Genomic DNA, 19,069 nt, shown 5'->3' with positions numbered 1-19,069 from the left:
TAGTATGTATCTTTCAAGCTGATGATCATGTTAACATGATTCATGATAAAGGAGTCGATACCCAATGCGTAGTAACTACTAGAAGGGATCGTATGTCAGTCCTTAGAGCCCCTACATCAAACGTTGCCCCGACAGTGTCAGTACCTACATAATACAATATCCTTTAACACCTAGGGAAAAGTCCTACACAAATCTCCATTCTGGATTTGCTCAAAGCCTCGCCCACTCATCAAGAGATTCTCACGTGTACATTGCAAGAAGATCGTGTTCCCAGTTACATTGATCCCATACAATTCCAAGCTATGGTAGCTCATTTGTCCTCCACCTACCATGTTAGTTTCACGTAATCCAACACCATGGTCCCAAATCCTGACCATATTCATCCCTTAAACATCGAAGCTATTGCAAAACATCATAAAGTGAAGCAAGTCCTAATTGATAATGATTTTTCTCTGAACCTTTGCACATTGAGATTTGTCACTCAAGTGGGGTATATTGTTGTAGATATGTACAATTAGTGTATTACTATCAAAGCATATGACAATGCTGAAATAATTTCAGTGGGGATGATCAATCTCCCAGTTTAGGTAGGCCTGGTAACATAAAGAAAATTATGCCACGTTGTTGAACTTGATCTCCTATTTAATATCCTCCTTGGTCACCCATTGATCCAGGCCATTCAGGTTGTCCCTTCTACATATCATCAGTGCCTCAAATTCCCATTTTAAGGATGTGAAATTACTATATGTGGCAACGCTGACCCTTTGAGTATTACCGTGCACTCAAGGCTTCATCTCTGTATTCCCATAATTGCCTAGACATCAACATTGGAACTAAATATACCAGTTCATCATCCTCATACGTTGACCCTAATACCATCCTAGTTGTGGAAAAAGAGAAAACTTCCATCTCTTCCTCATTTTCCCAACTCAAGATCAATGATGCTAGTTGTGGTGAATATGCCCTTCAAGGTACATTCACAGTAGGTGCCCTACCCCTGGATCCACATGCTCATGGAAAACCTACTAAAGAAAAAAATAAGAAAGAACTTGTGATCTGACAGTGTGGCTCCACCGTATTCCAAGCTCAAGGAGAGCTTAATCATGAGGTCATAGAAGGAGACATTAACTAGTGGCTCTATAAAGATGTCTATATAGATAATGATACTCACCTCATGAAACTTAAAGCAAAATATCTTGTTGCTCACAAGTGGGCCACTCAAAAGTGGAACTACCAAGGTGGTGGTTTAGGCTAAGAAGAACAAGGTATCACAAGACCCATTGATCCCACTCCTAATATGAATCACCAAAGGCTTGGTTTTGGACGTCCCTCCCATGAAGCTTCAAGCTTGGCTAGCACTACTAGAAACATTTAAAATGTTTCAATCGATATTGACAACATGCCTGAAGAGGTTGTTAAACAAGCGTACAATGATATAGATAGCTCCTCCACCTTTGGCACATTTAACCTATTTTATACATCCATCCTCTTAATTGACCTTCCCATTCGCCACCTTGAGCTCATTTATTGGGGCCAAATTGTAGCATATCTAGGCACATTCCAAGATGATACAATGCTCCTATAATTTCTAGGGGCAATTGAGGTTGCGCCAGATCATCATCTTGAGCAGAATACAGTCTACAAGATCGATCCTCAAGGTTACTTTGAGGAAGGGAGAATCCTTAATTGCAAAAATGAAAATGAATTAAAAGATTAAGAGTCTCGTGGTGAAAACCTTTCTTATGCACCTATAGACCATACAATAGTAAAAATAAATGGTGTATCTTTTGGTGAAAACCTCTTTAAGGCGCCAGAGGATGATGATTATTTTCTTCCCCTCGCTAGTGATTATGTTCCTGAACGCTCACATATTCTCATGATTAGATGAAAGATATAAATATGGGCATCACTAAACATCCACACATCACTTATGTGGAAGAATCTCTATCTGAAGATGAAGATCAACTGTTCTCAAATATCCTTCACAGATGGCCTATCAAAATTGCATGGCCTTGACCTTGGGTTAGTTGTTCATCATCTTATAGTTGATGCTAATGCCAAATCGGTCAAGCAGAAACTAGGAAAAATGCATCCCAAAATTGCATTGTTGGTCAAAGAAGAATTAGAAAAACTCCTAGAAGTTAAGTTCATTCGACCAATTGATTACTCAAAATGGATCTCCAATATGGTTCATGTTTCAAAACCTGATGGGTCAATCACAGTGTGTACTAATTCCTAGGATTTGAATAAGGCATGCTCGAAGGATGATTTTCCACTTCCTAACATCAACCTTCTCGTTGATTTAATTGCATGGCATGAAATGGTATCCCTCATGGACGACTTTTCAAGGTATAATTAGATAAGAATAGCAGAAGAAGACTAGCATAAAATAGCCTTCACCACACCATGGGGAACATTTTTCTATCAGGTCATGCCTTTTGGGTTGAAGAATGTGGGTGCCACATATCAGCACACCATGACAGTAATATTTCATGACCTTATGCATAAGATAATGGAGGATTATGTCGATGACATATTATGTAAATCCAATACCCAAGAAGAACATCCAATGATCCTAGAGCACATATTTGAGTGTCTGGATAAATACAAGTTGCGCCTAAATCCAAAAAAGTGTGTGTTTGGAGTTACATCAGGTAAAATCTTGGATTCATAGTCTCCTGACGTGACATGGAGGAAGAAGGTCAAAGTGATAATGGAGATGCCTCCCCCCGGAACACTAAGAAATTTGTGCAGCCTATAGGGAAAATTGCAATCTGTCAGGAGATTCATCGCGCAGATAAGTGCCAACCTTTTACACACTTGCTCAAAAAAGGTGTTGAGTTTAAATGGGATACCCAATGTCAGCAAGCCTTTGACAAGATCAATGAATATTTGGCTCATCTACCAGTTCTAATGCCACCCATTCTAGGTCATCCCTTGATATTGTACATTTTAGTAACTGCAATAATTGTGGGGGCATTGTTGGCCTAGTATGATGATCAAGGTAAGGAGAGAGCAATCTATTATATCAATCACACCCTAGTTGGCTACGAGCTTAATTACTCTCCAATAGAAAAATCATGCCTAGCTATCATCTTTTATTCCCAAAAATTGTGACATTACATGCTAAGTCATACAATGAAGCTCATCTATAAGATTGATCCTCTTAAGTAACTATTCTCCAAGACCATCCTAATAGGATGCATGGCAAAGTGGGTCATGTTACTCAGTAAATTTGATATATAATATGTAGATCGAAAGGCTATCAAAGGGCATGTCATTGTTGATCAGTTAGCAAAAACACCCTTGCTCGATGTTCATCCTCTAGTCATGAAATTTATTGATGAATACGTATGCTCAGTTGCACAACAACCCCCCTGTAAACTCTATTTTGATGGTTCATACATAGAGAAGGGAGTGGGGGTAGGGTTCTTGTTTGTTACTCTTCAAGGTGACCTTATCCCTAAGTCATTCAAGTTGTCCTTTCTGTGTACCAACAACATAGACGAGTATGAAGGATTAGTCACTGGTTTAAAAACAACTATCTAATGGAATATAACAGATCTCTTGGTTTATGGAGACTCACAACTTTCCATTCGTCAAAAAAAGGATGAATACCAAACCAAAGATGACAAGCTCATGCCCTAAAAAAGAATGGTTGATGATCTTAAGAAATTTTTTTGAAGCATCACATTTGATTAGATTCCCCGAGCTCAGAATAAGGTAGCAGATGCAATGGCCACCATCAGCTCCCTCCTGGATATTGGCTCTGATAGTCCCAGGTATAAATTTTTAGTTGAACAACTTCTACAACCAGCCTTTAAGACATCACATACAAAAATGGTATGCAAAATTGTTGGTCCCCAATCACCCTGGTACTATGACATCCATGCCTATCTTAAAGATGGTACCCTTCCCCTGAACATATCTTGCAATGATTGTCAAAATGTTATTTTCCATTGTGCCCAATTCACCCTTATAGGAGATAATCCATATCATCGGGGCTACCATGAAATCCTCTCCAAATGTTTAGATTTTAACGAAGCTAATCTTGCGATGTGAGAAGTACACATCGGTACTTGTGGTGCTCACATGAGTGGTATTTGATACATGTTCCTACTAAAGATCTGTGGCCCATAGCAACACCATGGTCATTATCTACATGGGGCCTTGACTTCATTGCTAAGATCCATCCCCTTTCCTCCAATGGACACAAGTTTATCATTATCTCCACAAAATATTTCACCAAGTGGGTGGAAGCCATTCCCCTGACCCTTACTATTGGTGTCCAAGTGTCCAAGTTTATCCTATATCATATCATTTGACGCTATGGGATTCCCTCCACCATCACTATCGACAATAGAACTCCCTTCAAAACCCAACACATGTGTGATCTTTGCTCCACATTCCATATCCAACATCATTGGTCTACACCATACTACCCACAAGGAAACGACCAAGCCGAGGCAACCGACAAAACATTTCTCTGTATCCTAAAGAAAGTTGTCAATGAAAATGGTCATGACTGGCATCTCAATCTTAATGTTGCCCTTTGGGCTTATCACACCAGCATTTGGAATCCCACATGAGCCACCCCTTATTCCCTTGTATATGGTGCAGAAGTAGTCTTACCAATTGAGGTCAAATTTTCATCACTACGCATCTCCCTGAAAGATTTTGTTTCTAATGAAGACTATAGAGTAGCAAGACTAGCCAAGATAGATCTTCTTAATGAACAACATCAGAAAGCCTATGATCATCTGCAAATATATCAAATCCATATTAAGAGACAATATTAGAAAAGATTCCACCACTGCAAGTTTGAAGTGGGTGATCTAGTCCTAAGATAAAATTCAAGAAATCAGCAAGCTCGAGAAAAGAAAGGAAAGTTTGAAGCTAATTGGCTCGGTCCATATGTGGTCACAACAAAATATGGTTTAGAGGCATATCAGTTATCCACTCTAGAAGGGGAGCCACTCAAATATCCCCTCAATATCTTGCACCTGAATAAATTCTATGCATAGTCTGTGATAGTATACCTCACATTTCTAAAATCAGAAATACCCCCCAAAAGTAAAAAATCAGAAATACCAAAAAAAAAAAATTGTGTCCACATGGTGAAAACTTGGCAAACAGGCGCCTTGGACACGTACATATGGTGAAAACCTGGAAATGGGTGTCGTGTGTACAGGAGGGCAGTCCCATTTTTTTTGGCCCTTACTTTTATTTCTTCTTGGTGTGGTATCTATCGCTACCCACCATCACTTATCTTTCTCCCGTGTGGTATCTTCTATTACCCGCTCCCCATATTAATCCCCATTGCATCCATCTCTTTTTGTCATGGTATCCCATGGTACCCACATCTCCATTCACCTCCACCTGCTTTGCCTTGTACATACTCCCTTTTCCGTTCTCGGTCCTTTGTGCATAGTGTCGACTGTGTATAGGTTACCTTGTATATTTGGTTCTTCCTATACATATCTGGTGTCCTTGTCTCGCTCATCAAGATTGTGTTCTCTTAGCTTGTTCTTTAACAAATCTTTTGGTATCCTGATCCTCGCTTGGTTCCTAGGTATTTTTTGTTGGTCCTAGATTTTACTCATCCATCATCCAATTGTTGTGTCAAGATATATCATCCTCACATAAGAAACAATTGTCCATCCATCTACATAGGATGTATCCTTCATCTAGTCAAACATTATCCTTAATCCTCCTCCATTTGTCATCCTTTCGACAAAAGACATCTGTGACAACTTGTGTTGGTTTTGGGTTCTTTTTGATCTTTGTTTATCTTTCAAAGCTCCTCGGGTCCTATTTCCTTTTGGTCGCCATGATCCTTTATATCATGGTGTGTTGGGAATAACAGGGCCTAGGATGTGATCTTGTTGCTTTCTATTTTTTCCTAGTGTGTTTTTAGATGTGTATCGTTATTGTTCCTCATGAGGTCTCTATTATCTCATGTCACATTGGGGCATGTCTTCTTCTTGTGGATATTCTAGCATTTCCTGCAGGGTCTCTATAACTCTATGTGGTGTTAGAATTTTCTATGTGTCTATTTATAAGTGTCAGTCCATGCATTGGCTGTGAAATCCCACCTTGGTTGACTCACACCCAATGCTAAATCAAAATAAGTGCTCACTACATGGCGTCCCATTTTGCATGGATGATCATACTCCATGATATCTTTGCCTTCATTGCATGTCATTCACATTTCATTTCCTCCTATCCTCTTCAGAATGTGCACACGTTCCCTCACCTCTTTCCTTCCTCACCATCCTGGCTTGGTTTCCTTATAGTATTATCCATAACATCCTGTATCACATATGGGTTAACACATAATCCATATCTATCATATATCATATCACATACATTGCATTATCTATAATATCCTATATAACACATGGGTTAACACAAAATCCATACATCACATTGCATCATATGAATCCTTATATCATGTCATACTTAATATCATCACATTGCACTACAAGTTAGTTAGTCCATCACACATAACATATCATATCACATCATCATATAGCATAAGTTATACTCAACATAAATCATGCATCTATACATACATGCATCATAAAACACATAAAAGTACCATATATCTAGTGCAAAATGGAGTTTATATCATAATATCATCATCATCTCAAAAGCATGTCAATACAAATGTACAGCTGTATCAGTGTATACATCATTTGTTGTATCTGATCAAAAGAATAAATCAAGTACATACAATATCTGAATGAATGATGATCACCTCTCATTCTCATAAAAACTGCATGAGCTACCAAAAATGAATACAAGGAATATATACAACTTTGCATATGTTGTATGGTACATCAAAAATATCAATCATCCACATGATCTACATCACACCTCTTAAAATTCTCTAGGACGATTGGGTTGGTCCCTGACCCTACTCCTGTCCCTGGGATCCTTGTGTGGATCCTTATGTCGACCCTATGCTATCATGTGTCTGGGTCCTCTTGCTAGATCCACCTACACTGCAACTAGATCTCCTTGTCCCTGTCCCATCACTGGATCCTCCACTGTGCGATGAACTATATGCCTGACCTCTCAGTAGTAGCACATACTGCTCTCTCTGATCTACTGGCATTGCCAACTCATATCGTGCCTGATACCATCCTGCTTGGTGAGATAGGGCCTCTATCTCCATCATCCTTCCTCTCCAACATCCTTTCCAATATCTCTCCCCTCCTCCAGACCTATCCTATCTCTTGGCCTCATCCCTCTCCCTCTGGTATCGGGCCACTATCTCCTCCGTCCTCCATTGTGCATACTCCATGACATCCCTGGCTATCACTATAGCGTCTTGCTCCTGAAGGATCCTGTCTCTCTCTTCCTACAACTATAACTTAGCACCCTTGTCTGCATCCCTCTCCGCTATGACCTCCTACAACCTACGCTTTGCCCTCATCACTACCTCCTTGAGTGAATGGATCCGTGCTATTGGATCTAGTGATGTTGATGAGCCCTCTCCTCTCTCCTCCCTCTTGACCCTCCTAACTGGTATAGGTCTCACTGATGACCAACCTCATCCCTGTCTCTCCTCATGCTCCCTTGTGGATCCTTGTACTAGCGTATCTACATCCATCGCTATTGTCTCATCTCTCCCATCTCCTCCATCTCCTCCCTCTCTCCTTTCCTCCCCTCCTCTCTAGCCCTGCTGCCCCACAACTAATCTAGACCTGGTCCTGGTCACTACCTCTACCATTGTCTCAGCTGATACTATCCAACTCTCCCTCTCCTGGCTTGAATCTGTACCATCCTAACACTAAGGGGTGCTAATCCTACCGTGCCAACTGGCCTTGGTCTCGCCTCTGCCCACCAAACATCATATGTTGTTGTCACTCCTACATCTCTATTCTCGCCTTGTGGATCCCACTGCATTGGAGCCAACCGAGTCCATCCGTCTATGATCCCTTCCCTATCCTGTAATGAGGTTCCAAACTCTGCTACTCTCTCTCGAGTAACCCATTGGAATCTGTGTGGTTCCTTGGGTACATCTTGTACCCGAACAAACTGTCTCTACACCTGGTCTGGTCGATACATCTTAATGACATACTCCCTTCTGCCTATGATATACCCTATGGTAGTCATGTATGTGATGTGTCTTGGATCCTCTGACCATGCTGCAATCACCATGTATGGCCTCTAGGTGATTGTATCCACTGTCAATGGGTAAAAATTAACCCCCCAATGATCAATATCATTCGTGACCTCATATCTGAAGGCCCCATGTTGGCTAAATACTATTGGATGTGCTGCATCTCTATCTTATCTTCCCACTAGCTGCATGACAATAATATGCTCCCACCTCCATACCTGTAATAATGTAATGAATCCAAAATTCTAGCCAAGATGGTAAACTATGTCATGGAGCTCTCTGCAAAGCTCCACCAGCACCAAGGTCCCCAGGCCATCATCCTCCCACCTTCCACTACCTCGATCACCACTAGGATTATCCCGTACAATCAACCTCCCGCCATGATCTGGTAAGATATATTCGCTAACTAGGGCACATAAAAAGAAATAAATACGCCTCACAAGTGGTGCTTGCGCCAATGCCTACTCTAGTGATAACTGTCTGTGATGTATAGGCACATCTGCACCAACTAATAGTCTCACAGCCTCTGCCTGCTCTAACCTACATTCTATGCACAATGTTACTTGTATAGACAACCTAAAGATCCGATACACGTCCTCTGGAGTCACCATAATCTCTCTCGTGGGCAAGTGGAAATTCATCGTCTCACTCCATCGCTCAACTAGGGATGTGACCATCGCCATGCGCGATCAAACATGGGACATCCATGCCACATAACCTAGGTCGATTGCCTCTATCCATGCCCAACCTTGGACACTTAGCTCTGATCCAAGTGTCAAGATAGCGAATTGTCTCTCAACTCAACAGTATATCCATGCTCCACTGCATGACACACAACAACAACTAGTCAATCTCTTGGCCTCTTTTCTTCCTCGGTGGCCTTTCAATGACTTGTTTTGTCTTTTTCTCCCCTCTTTTCTTCTTTTCTCTACCCCTAGCCAGTAAGTTTGCGAACTCGCCAGTTATTTTCGCGCATAAATGCAATCCTGCTGCTTCCTTAGTGAACCTGCTATCGCGAGAACGCAATCTTGAGGGTTCTCATAAGAAACCCCCTTTTCCATAGTGGGAACGTGAACTTGCTCACATGGAAACACATTCTTTAATCCTCTTTCAACCTTTTCTTCCTTTACGAACCCGCTATCATGGGATCGTGAACCTGCCCAACCCGATAGTGAATCTGTCGAACATGATCTGGTGGGAATGCGTTGCCTAACCTAATAAATGCAAAAAACATGATCAAAATAAAAGAACAAGTTTGGTTTTCGAAGCCTACCTTGGGGTCCGATGCTTGATGTCGCCTGATGTTGTGTACCATGTCCACCCGGTGCCTCAACCATGCCCCCTCTGCGATCTCGTCCACATGTGCTATGAGCTGAGAAATGCAATAAAATCAATACAAATCTCTCTCACAGTTCTAATTTCTCACAATCTACTTGCACAAATGAGCCTTCCTATAGCCATTTTTTGCCATATATGGTTCCCGTATGGCTCATTTTGATCATTCCCAACTCTCCCAGACTATTTTTGGCATAACTTCTTCCTAGTCTCTTCTTTTCAGATGTTGTTTTTGTCTTTCGCTTCTATTTCTAATTCCCTTTCCTTCTGTCTGTTGGGGCAATGTTACTTTCGAGACGCCGCTTGAGCCCCCTTTTTCCCTTGCACCCTCTTGAGGGGGCACCCCTTCCCTCGTCCTTCATTCTTTGTCTGTTCTCAGTTGGGTCTGGTGCATTTTTTCTTCGTCCCATTTTTCTTCCAGTTGCAGGTGTTTTATTTGCTTCACATCGATGCTACCCTAGCGCCACCACGAAGAGGGGCAAAATGTAAACACCTAAAATTTGATTAATATAATTAATCAAATTTCTCCTATTCTAAGCATTTTTAAGTGAACAATTACACATTATTTAATTAATTGATTTTCTTCTCCTCTTAGCTAATCAATTTTATTAATTATGCTATAGTCCTATTTAATTAATTAGTGGACAACCCAAAACCATTTAATTAATTAAATATCCCTTTTGGCCCTTCCTCTATTAAATAAAATAAATTTACTTTGTTTTATTTAATTTATCAACCTTTTTTCTCTCATATTAATTAATTCCCTTTTTCCACCCCCTTTGATTAATTAGTCTACTTAATCAATCCCCTCTTCCAAGTCCATGAATTAATTAAATCAATTAATAAATTCTTTCCTTTTTCTCCCTTTTATTTGAATTATTTAAATTCAAATATCCTATTTGGAGTACATGGCTCCTAACTTTAGCCACCTTCTAACCTAACCCCTAGCCTAACCCTTGGGTCGTAACAAACCCTATCTCTCCAAACTAACCTTGTCCTAACCAACCTTATCCTATCCCTTCTAACCTCCCTTCACACTTGTGTGCACATTCTAACCATTTTTCCTAATTATTAGGAAATATCCTTTATTTTGGGGTAGTTGCTCCCTAAAATGAACATGTGTCCTTCGGGACACATGTCATTCCCTTCCTAGACATGTGTCCCTCTTAAGGGACACTTGTCATTTTTAGTTGAGTGACAAGTGTGGAATCTCTTCCACAAGGCTTGACACTTGTCTTCATAAGTGTCTCATCCTCACACCCCCTCTCCTTCCTCTCATCTCCTATTTAATCTCCCCCATCTTAGACAAATTGATCCTTCTTCATTCAACCATATCGTCACTCTACTAAAATCACTACTCACTCCGTAGTATATCACATTTCATCAATCATCCATTATCATTTGTATCTACCATCATGGAGCATAATCGAGCATTCAAAGCTACGTCATGCGAACACTATTGGCAAATGCACACTCCAATGAGAAATTGTAGGTGATTGAAGGTTTTGTCATTGATGTCAACCTTGCAATCATAGGACATCGACAAGACAAAGATACCGGCACCGGCATCGACAGACTCTACATCGACATACAGAACACCGACAGTGAAAGGAAGGATACTGACACCTTGGCCGACTTCAATTTTTCTTAAAATGTATTTTATAATTAATTGTAAAATCATCTTAATCTGACATGGCGAGTTGTAATATGACTCATATATGTATGAGATCATTTTGTAATAGGAAGTGTGTGAAATAGGATGCGAAATAAGCAGACCTAATATGCAAAATATTGGTTAAGGGTTTATGCTGTAGCAGAGCTTAAACTGGTACTGAATCTGGCATGGCAGATGCTGATTTGAAGCAATACAAGACATTGGATTAGTATAATCCTTTTTTGTAAGTCAGTATGAATTCTTTTATAATTGAGCAATGAGCTCTAGGCACTTGGCCTTCCTGCATGTGCAGGCCCTATTGTAAGAGTAATATTCCCTTATTGGCCAGTAAGAGAATATTGTGGGTCACAAATCCCACTGAGGTTTTTCCCACATCGGGTTTCCTCGTTAAAATACTGTGTTATGGTGTGCTTCTCATGTTTTTGTTATTATTCTTAGTTACAACATTATTTCTGGTTTACCAGTACATAGTTTTAATATGCTTTTCATGTTTTAAGTCAAGTAAATTTATATATCGGTTAGATACTGATTCACCCCCCCTCTCAGTATCTTTGGGAATCCTAACAATTGGTATAAGAGCCTGGCCCTCTATTTTCAAAAGCCTAACAACTTGAGGAAGATCTTGTCACTGGTAGAGATGGAAAACTTGAGAAAGCAATTGGAAACAACTCTTACAGACTATGATGCATAAAAAGTGAAGAATATCAAACTTGAGGATGATCTGAAAGCTGCTCAGGATATTATTCAAGCAGTTCAAGAGAATTTTACTATTGCAAGGAACAAGAGGAGAGAACTTTGTGAAAAGACAGAATGAGGAAAATGAAAAGGAAACTCTTAATGATTTGATAAACAAGCTAAGACAAGAAATCAGTACAACAAATAATGAGATGCAAGATATGACTTTGAGATTCTGTAAAGAAATTGAAGACATAAAGAAGAATGAAGAAGACCTGGTTAGAAGACTAAATGATGCTGGAAATGAAAACACAAGACTCGGTCATGAAAATGATATATTGAAGACAAATCTTATGAACACACAACATGCCAGAACTGATCTCATGAGACAGAAAGGAATCTTGGAGAATGAACTGACTCCTGCAAATCAACACAAGGAGAAATTCAAGAAAAGTTTAGAAGAACTTGGTGACATGCTGAAGAATCAGAAACCTAATGGTGATACAAATGGCCTTGGCTTTGAAGTTTGTGAAAGCTCCGGTATTGCAAACAATCATGATCATAGAAAACTAGTAAGACAACCTACTGCTTACAAATTTAATGGCAAATGCTTTAACTATAACAAGTATAGTCATAGAGCAAATCAATGTAGATCTAGAAATTATCAGAATACTAATACACCCATCGGTCAATATTCTAAATGCAACAAAGTTGGTCATAATTCATAGAATTGCAGAATGAATGTAAGATGTTATATTTGTGGAAGATTTGGACACTTATATAGTCAATGTAGAACACATACCAACATAGGATATGGGAAAGCTATTCAGAAGAATAATGTGACTTGTTATGCCTATAACAAAATTGGACATACTGCAAAATTTTGTAGAATTAAGGCATCACCGGCAAATTACAAAGGTCCTAGTTTGAAAGGTAAAGAAAAGGTTGAAGAGGTAAAGCAAGAATTCTCAAAACAATGGATCAGAAAGTTAGATCTGAATGTTGATGGGAATACCCCTCCACCAGTAGAACATAGTAACACTCCACCAGTAGGAGACTCTTCATCTAACTAAAGAAAAATCCTTTGGGGGTTTAGCAACAAAATGAAAAACTTGCTATTATTCCCTCGGTTGATGGTGAGAAGTTGAAATTGCTTCTATACCAGTAGACGACTTCACTTGTGACTTAACTGACAAGCATTAAATATGGTAGTTGGAGAAAATAACATTATAAAGAAAGTGTTTTGGCTCCTTTTTCATTCATCAAGCATTCAAATCTTTGAGAGCTCAAAAAATTCCTGAGCAAAGGCATTCTAAGCAAAGAAGTGAATAAATCCATCAAAGCATTCATCCCTAGGGCAAATTGAGGTATTTATAGCTATGGAATCTTCATCCACTCCTTAATTTATTGAAAACCCTACTGTTGTTGAGGTTATTAAGCACCCTAAACCCGTTTTCAAACTGGTTCTCAAATTTGCAAAGAAAGATGATAGCATAGGTGCATTTTCTCAAATTCCTAAGGAAGTAGTATATGCTAAAGACCCTAGGATGTATATGCATTTTCATATTGAAGAAATAGGTGATGATGAGATTAAGAATATGTATAAGTCTTTGATTTGTGATGAATCTAGAAATGTCAAGCCAGAACACAAAATAGTGGAAACCCTAGGTTTTACTTAAATTCTTAGTATCCCGGATTTTCCCAAGGATATCATAAGGATTGTGTTAAGCAGAGTACATGGTGAATTTTTCTTGTTGGACTCAATTCATAAAATCACAAAAGAAGCCGTAAAAGTTGTAACAGGGTTACCTTCCACCGGTAACAGACCTAACAAAACAAAGAAGGTCTCAAATGACACAGTGACAAACCTAACTAGTGCAACATTTGATAAAAGGTCTTTAAGGGTAAATGATGTAAAAGACATTAATGTCAGATTTATCAGTATGATCTTAGGTTATAAGGCTACACATGCAAATAGGTTAAATTCAGTTTCTAGCCTATGTATCAAAAGTGCCTATGATATGGTCAATGATAATGCAAGAATAGATATATGTGAATGGCTTAAAGATGAGCTGATACACAATTTGGGAAAGATTAAAGGAGATAAGAAAGGAACATTTAGATTCAGAAACTTACTTGTTTGTTTGATGCTGTACATAACCAAACAAGTACCCGATATTGGTGCTAGAGAGTTTGGCTTTGACATCCCGGTAGGAAAACAACTGTTAGATTTACTGAGCAATATGGGAGAGAATAGGGAGAAAAACCTAAATGAGTATTTTCAAGCATTGAAGGCTCGAATGAAAACTAGAGTAAGATTGTCACAAGCTATTGTGGATAAGTATAAGAAAGAAATCTATTTTGTGATCAAGAAAGATGAAATCTGGATGAAGGCAGTTATCCCTAGAACAATTTGGGTAATTGAAATGGGCTATGAAATAGATGACAACATCATAGAAACTTATGCAAAAGCCCTCCTTGAAGCTGCAAAGGAACTAGAAGAGAAAGTGTTTGGTAGTGCTGAAACAATAGAAAGTACTATTAAATCTAGGAAAAGGGTTAAGAAAGTTGAATCAACTGTAAGAAAAGGAACCCGACAAGCAAAGATAATCAAGGAAGTGTTTTGAGACAAACTGGTATAAGTGAAAGTGAGTTGGAAGCACCTCATCCAGAAACTCATCTTTCACTGGTTGGAACTTCTTCTGAGAGTGATATACTGACAGTATTTAAAAGGGTGGAAAGGAAAAGAAAACCCCCACCGGTACCCTCTCCTACACCAAAAAGAATCAGACAAAAACAAGCAGTAAGGCCTCCAACAAAGAAAATGACTCCTAAGAAGAAGAAGGTGAAACAAACTATTTCTCCTCTAGACAAACTTCTTATCGAAATTACAGAGGATGGTAAGCTGAAGAACATAAATAAAATATACAATACACTATCAGTTGATGATAAGGAAAGCATAGAGAACAGTGTAATTCTACACTTAGATATATACAAGAAATTTTTGATGCAAATTGTTGATGAAATTCCAAATGATCTGTAGAGGAGACTTGAAGCTAGAAGATTAGCCATTGTTGAACTGGATAAAAAGATTAAGATTGAAAAATTACTGGCAGTGCATCTAGTTAACTCACCTGATGAAATAGACAAGTTAATCAGTGAGGCTAACCGGACTGTATTTTCTACTGCTCACCGACATGTAGCACTAATGGTTGGTAGAGTAAATGAAGTATCTGAGGAAACAACAGATGGATGGGATATATTCTTTGTGGAAAAAGAAAAAGAGGAAGAATTACTTAGGCCAAAAACTATCAAAATATATCAAAAGGACAAAGATAAGGGGAAAGGTAAGGTAGGTGGACCACCAAGCCTGAAAATAACTGACAATGTGCCCCCACCTCTTTCAAATACTCCACCAGTAGACACTACTGACAGACAATAGGCCACAGGGAGTATGGAAACTCCAATAGAGGATACAAATCCTAATTCTGAAATTTTGTATACGATAAATGTAGACACACATGAGGTTAATGTTGTGGTTGACAGAGAAACCATTGAGGACAAGGTGAAAAATGTGACTACTGAGTCACCGGTTGCAGAGGTTGAGATGAACATAGAAAAACCTACACAGATAGAGGAACCAACAGAGGATACCATAGAGAAACTGGTAGATACAATAGAAAAACCATCTCAAGAACTGGCAAAAGAGAGTTCAAAGTTACAAACTAAGATTAAATTTGAGAAACCGACAGTTAAAAGCTTAGAGAAACCCTCTGAGACACAGATAGAGAAACCAAAATAGGTATAAGTTGAAGCACAGGTTCAGACAGACACAGTGCCACCGGCCCAAACTAAAAAGACAAAACCTTTGTTTGCAGAAATGCAAACACAGATTGACCTACCAGAGGTCGAATCAAGTAAAGTAATCACCACAACCTGTAGCATGGCTATTATAAAGACCATTGGACAAACATCTGGTACATCTATTACATAATTCAAACCTACAAATGTAACAGAGGTCTTGTTAGATTCAATAAAGAAGATCACATAATGCAATGCACAAGCCTATAAGGCTATTGATGATACAATTCCAATTCTTAAATTGATTGCACCAAAGTGCAGAGTTGATAATAAGGATTCTTTAGGACAACTAGACACATTGTCTAAGTTCATCACTGGTAACTTACTGACTATTGATCAAATAAATGAGGATACATTTAAGGAAAGGATGATAAAGGAAAAAGAGAAATTCTTTGAGGATATTGTTAATAAGAACAAGGAGAAAATGGATACTCTATTACTGGAACTTAAAGAAATAATTCTTGACTCCAAGAAACTGTATAGGGACACCTGTAAAACAAATATTTTGACAGAGGATCTTGACAAGGAGATCAGCAAAGCACAAGATAAGATAAACAATATTGCTAACAATCTGATAGGTGCATCGGATTCATTTTTGGAGTTAGAGAAGAAGATTGTAGAGCAAGAAGAGAAAATCAAGAAGTTAGAAAATGACAAACATGGAATAAAGGATAAAGCAAAAGACTTGAAATGGAGACTTAGTCCAAGACTTGAATACCTTATTTCTTTGAGAAAAGAAATATCTGAGGCTCTGGTTCCTGGACTGAAGACACCGGAAGAGCAAATGCACATACTCACCGGTACTGTGCAGAGAAATCAAGAGGCAATAAACGACTAGAAAACATTCAGTAATGGTATAAATTTGATCTTGACAGATATATTTTAGATAGTAACCCACCAATTACAAGAATCCAGGCAGGATTCCACTGACACCGAATAACAACCTTTGTCATTGATGTCAAAGGGAGAGTAGTGGGATGAGAAAAATGGTCAGAAGAAAGGACATCATCTGCTCAGGGGGAGCATACATTTTTTTTGGCACACAGTTTTGGTAAGACAATTTTGCCAGACTATTTTTGGATATCACTTTGGACACTTTTGATTTTTCTCATGAGTGTTGCCATCAATTCCAAAGGGGGAGATTGTTGGCAAATTCACACTCCAATGAGAAATTGTAGGTGATTGAAGGTTTTGTCATTGATGGCAACCTTGCAATCATAGGACACCGGCAAGACAAAGATACCAGCACTGACACCGACATACTCTACACTGACATACAAAACATTGACAGTGAAAGGAAGGATACCCACACCTTGGCCGACTTCAATTTTGTTTAAAATGTATTTTATAATTAATTGTAAAATCATTGTAAGCCGACATAGAAAGTTGTAATATGACTCATATATGTATGAGATCATTTTGTAATAGGAAGTGTGTGAAATAGGATGCAAAATAAGCAGACCTAATATGCAAAATATTGGTTAAGGGTTTATGTTGTAGCAGAGCTTAAACTGGTACTGAATCTGGCATAGCAGATGTTGATTTGATGTAGGCGACTTGTGCAGCCTCAAAATCTCAACACTACAGTGATTATAGATTGAAAATCTAATGTTTCAGGTATATATTTGCAGCTGTAACATTAATTGGGTTTTATAAAATTATTTTTATTGTTTCTTCACTAATTTATAAATTTATAATGGTAATTTATGTATTTGTACACAATTCTTATTATTTTCTTAAATGTCTATGACCTACCATTGCTTATGTTACATATTTTGTATATTTTGACAATCAAATATTTGTGATTCTTTTATGTGGAAGGCGTCTCATGCACCATCTGATATTTCAAATCAACGAATAATATTCACTGAAAATCGTTGAAGACAATTCAAACATTTACAACTATCACTTTTTTCAGTTAATTTATTATTTTACTTGATATCGTTTTCACTCATTTTTCTTTACAAAGATTTTAGCATATTTTACTAGCAAACTCTACACATGGTAATATTTTCTCTATATCTCGTTTGTTCATCTTTCTGTCATTCTCTGCAAGCCTTGTAAGTCCTTCACACACACATTAATACTGACAAGAAGGGCTTCAAATGTGTGTTCAATTAAATATAAATCAAGATTTACACCAAAATTTTGGGATGCAGTTATGATGGCTCCAAAATATCATTGCCATACCGACGACATACATCGACATACATGTAGATGCATACCCATCCATGCCAACTTGCCAACAACTTGCAAAGATGTCAAAACCCATGTGAACTGACGTGGAGTTGTCAGATTCATGTGTGGGGGCCCACGTGAAATGATGTGGACAGGCCAGAGGACAGGGGTTTATGGCGTGGTGACCAACATGATTAAGTGTGTATAACATGCATATTAAAACAAGAAACCATGTCCGGGGCAGTTTGCAGAGGCGGTTAGAAAGGCGTCAAGGATTCACTACAATGATGCTAGACAAGGGTAAGTGCAAATCAGAACAATTAACTAGAATGGTTGTGATTTTTTGTTCAAATAGGGCACAACATACGTATTATTGACCTAACCCTTATGTTTCTCAGATTAGGCATGTCAGGGATTGGTGGTATTGGCAGTGTGGGTTGTAGAAGGGTTTGGCAGCAGTGACACAAAGAGAAAACATGTAAATCCTAATGCATTTGCCATTTTCTGTGTTAAATTGATCCGTGTTGACGTGTTATTGATTCCATCTTCATGTTTTGGTGTCAGGCTAGGTGCATCGGTTAGGGATTCGTGGCAACGAGGCAGAATAGTTGCAAGCGGGTTGACAAGGGTTTGGTGGTAGAGGCACTAACATGAAAGGTATGTGCAAATGCATATGCATAACTAGAACAATTTGCATTTTCTGTTTGAAATCAATTTGAGTTGACGTGTTATTGATTCAATCTTCATGTTTTGGTGTCAAGTTAGGTACATCGATCAGGGATTCACGACAGCGAGCCAAAATAGTTGTGGATGTCTGGACAAGGGTTTGGTGGGAGCAACACTAACACGAAAGGTATGTGCAAATCTGAATGCATAACTTGAATGGTTTGCATTTTCTATTTGAAATCTAGCTTGGTTTACCAAGCTAGATTTCAAACAGAAAATGCAAACCAAGCTAGATTTCAAACAGAAAATGCAAACCATTCAAGTTAGGCATTCTGATTTGCACACACACACACACACACATCCATGGAAATGGGATAAGAGCCAAAAACAAAGTTCAATGTTAGTATGTTAGTTTCAACCATAAAACCAAAACAAAGAGATAAAACTAATCCAAAAACATATCAAAGGAGATTCAAAAAACATGAAAGAAGCTTAACAAAATAACAAGAAAGGAGAAGAGTCTCCCTAAGATGCTTCCATGATGCCTT

The sequence above is a fragment of the Cryptomeria japonica genome, chromosome 8 (genome assembly GCF_030272615.1).
Source record: "Cryptomeria japonica chromosome 8, Sugi_1.0, whole genome shotgun sequence".
NCBI lineage: Eukaryota > Viridiplantae > Streptophyta > Pinopsida > Cupressales > Cupressaceae > Cryptomeria > Cryptomeria japonica.
The sequence above is the reverse complement of the archived record's forward strand: the minus strand, read 5'-3'. Positions refer to the sequence as shown.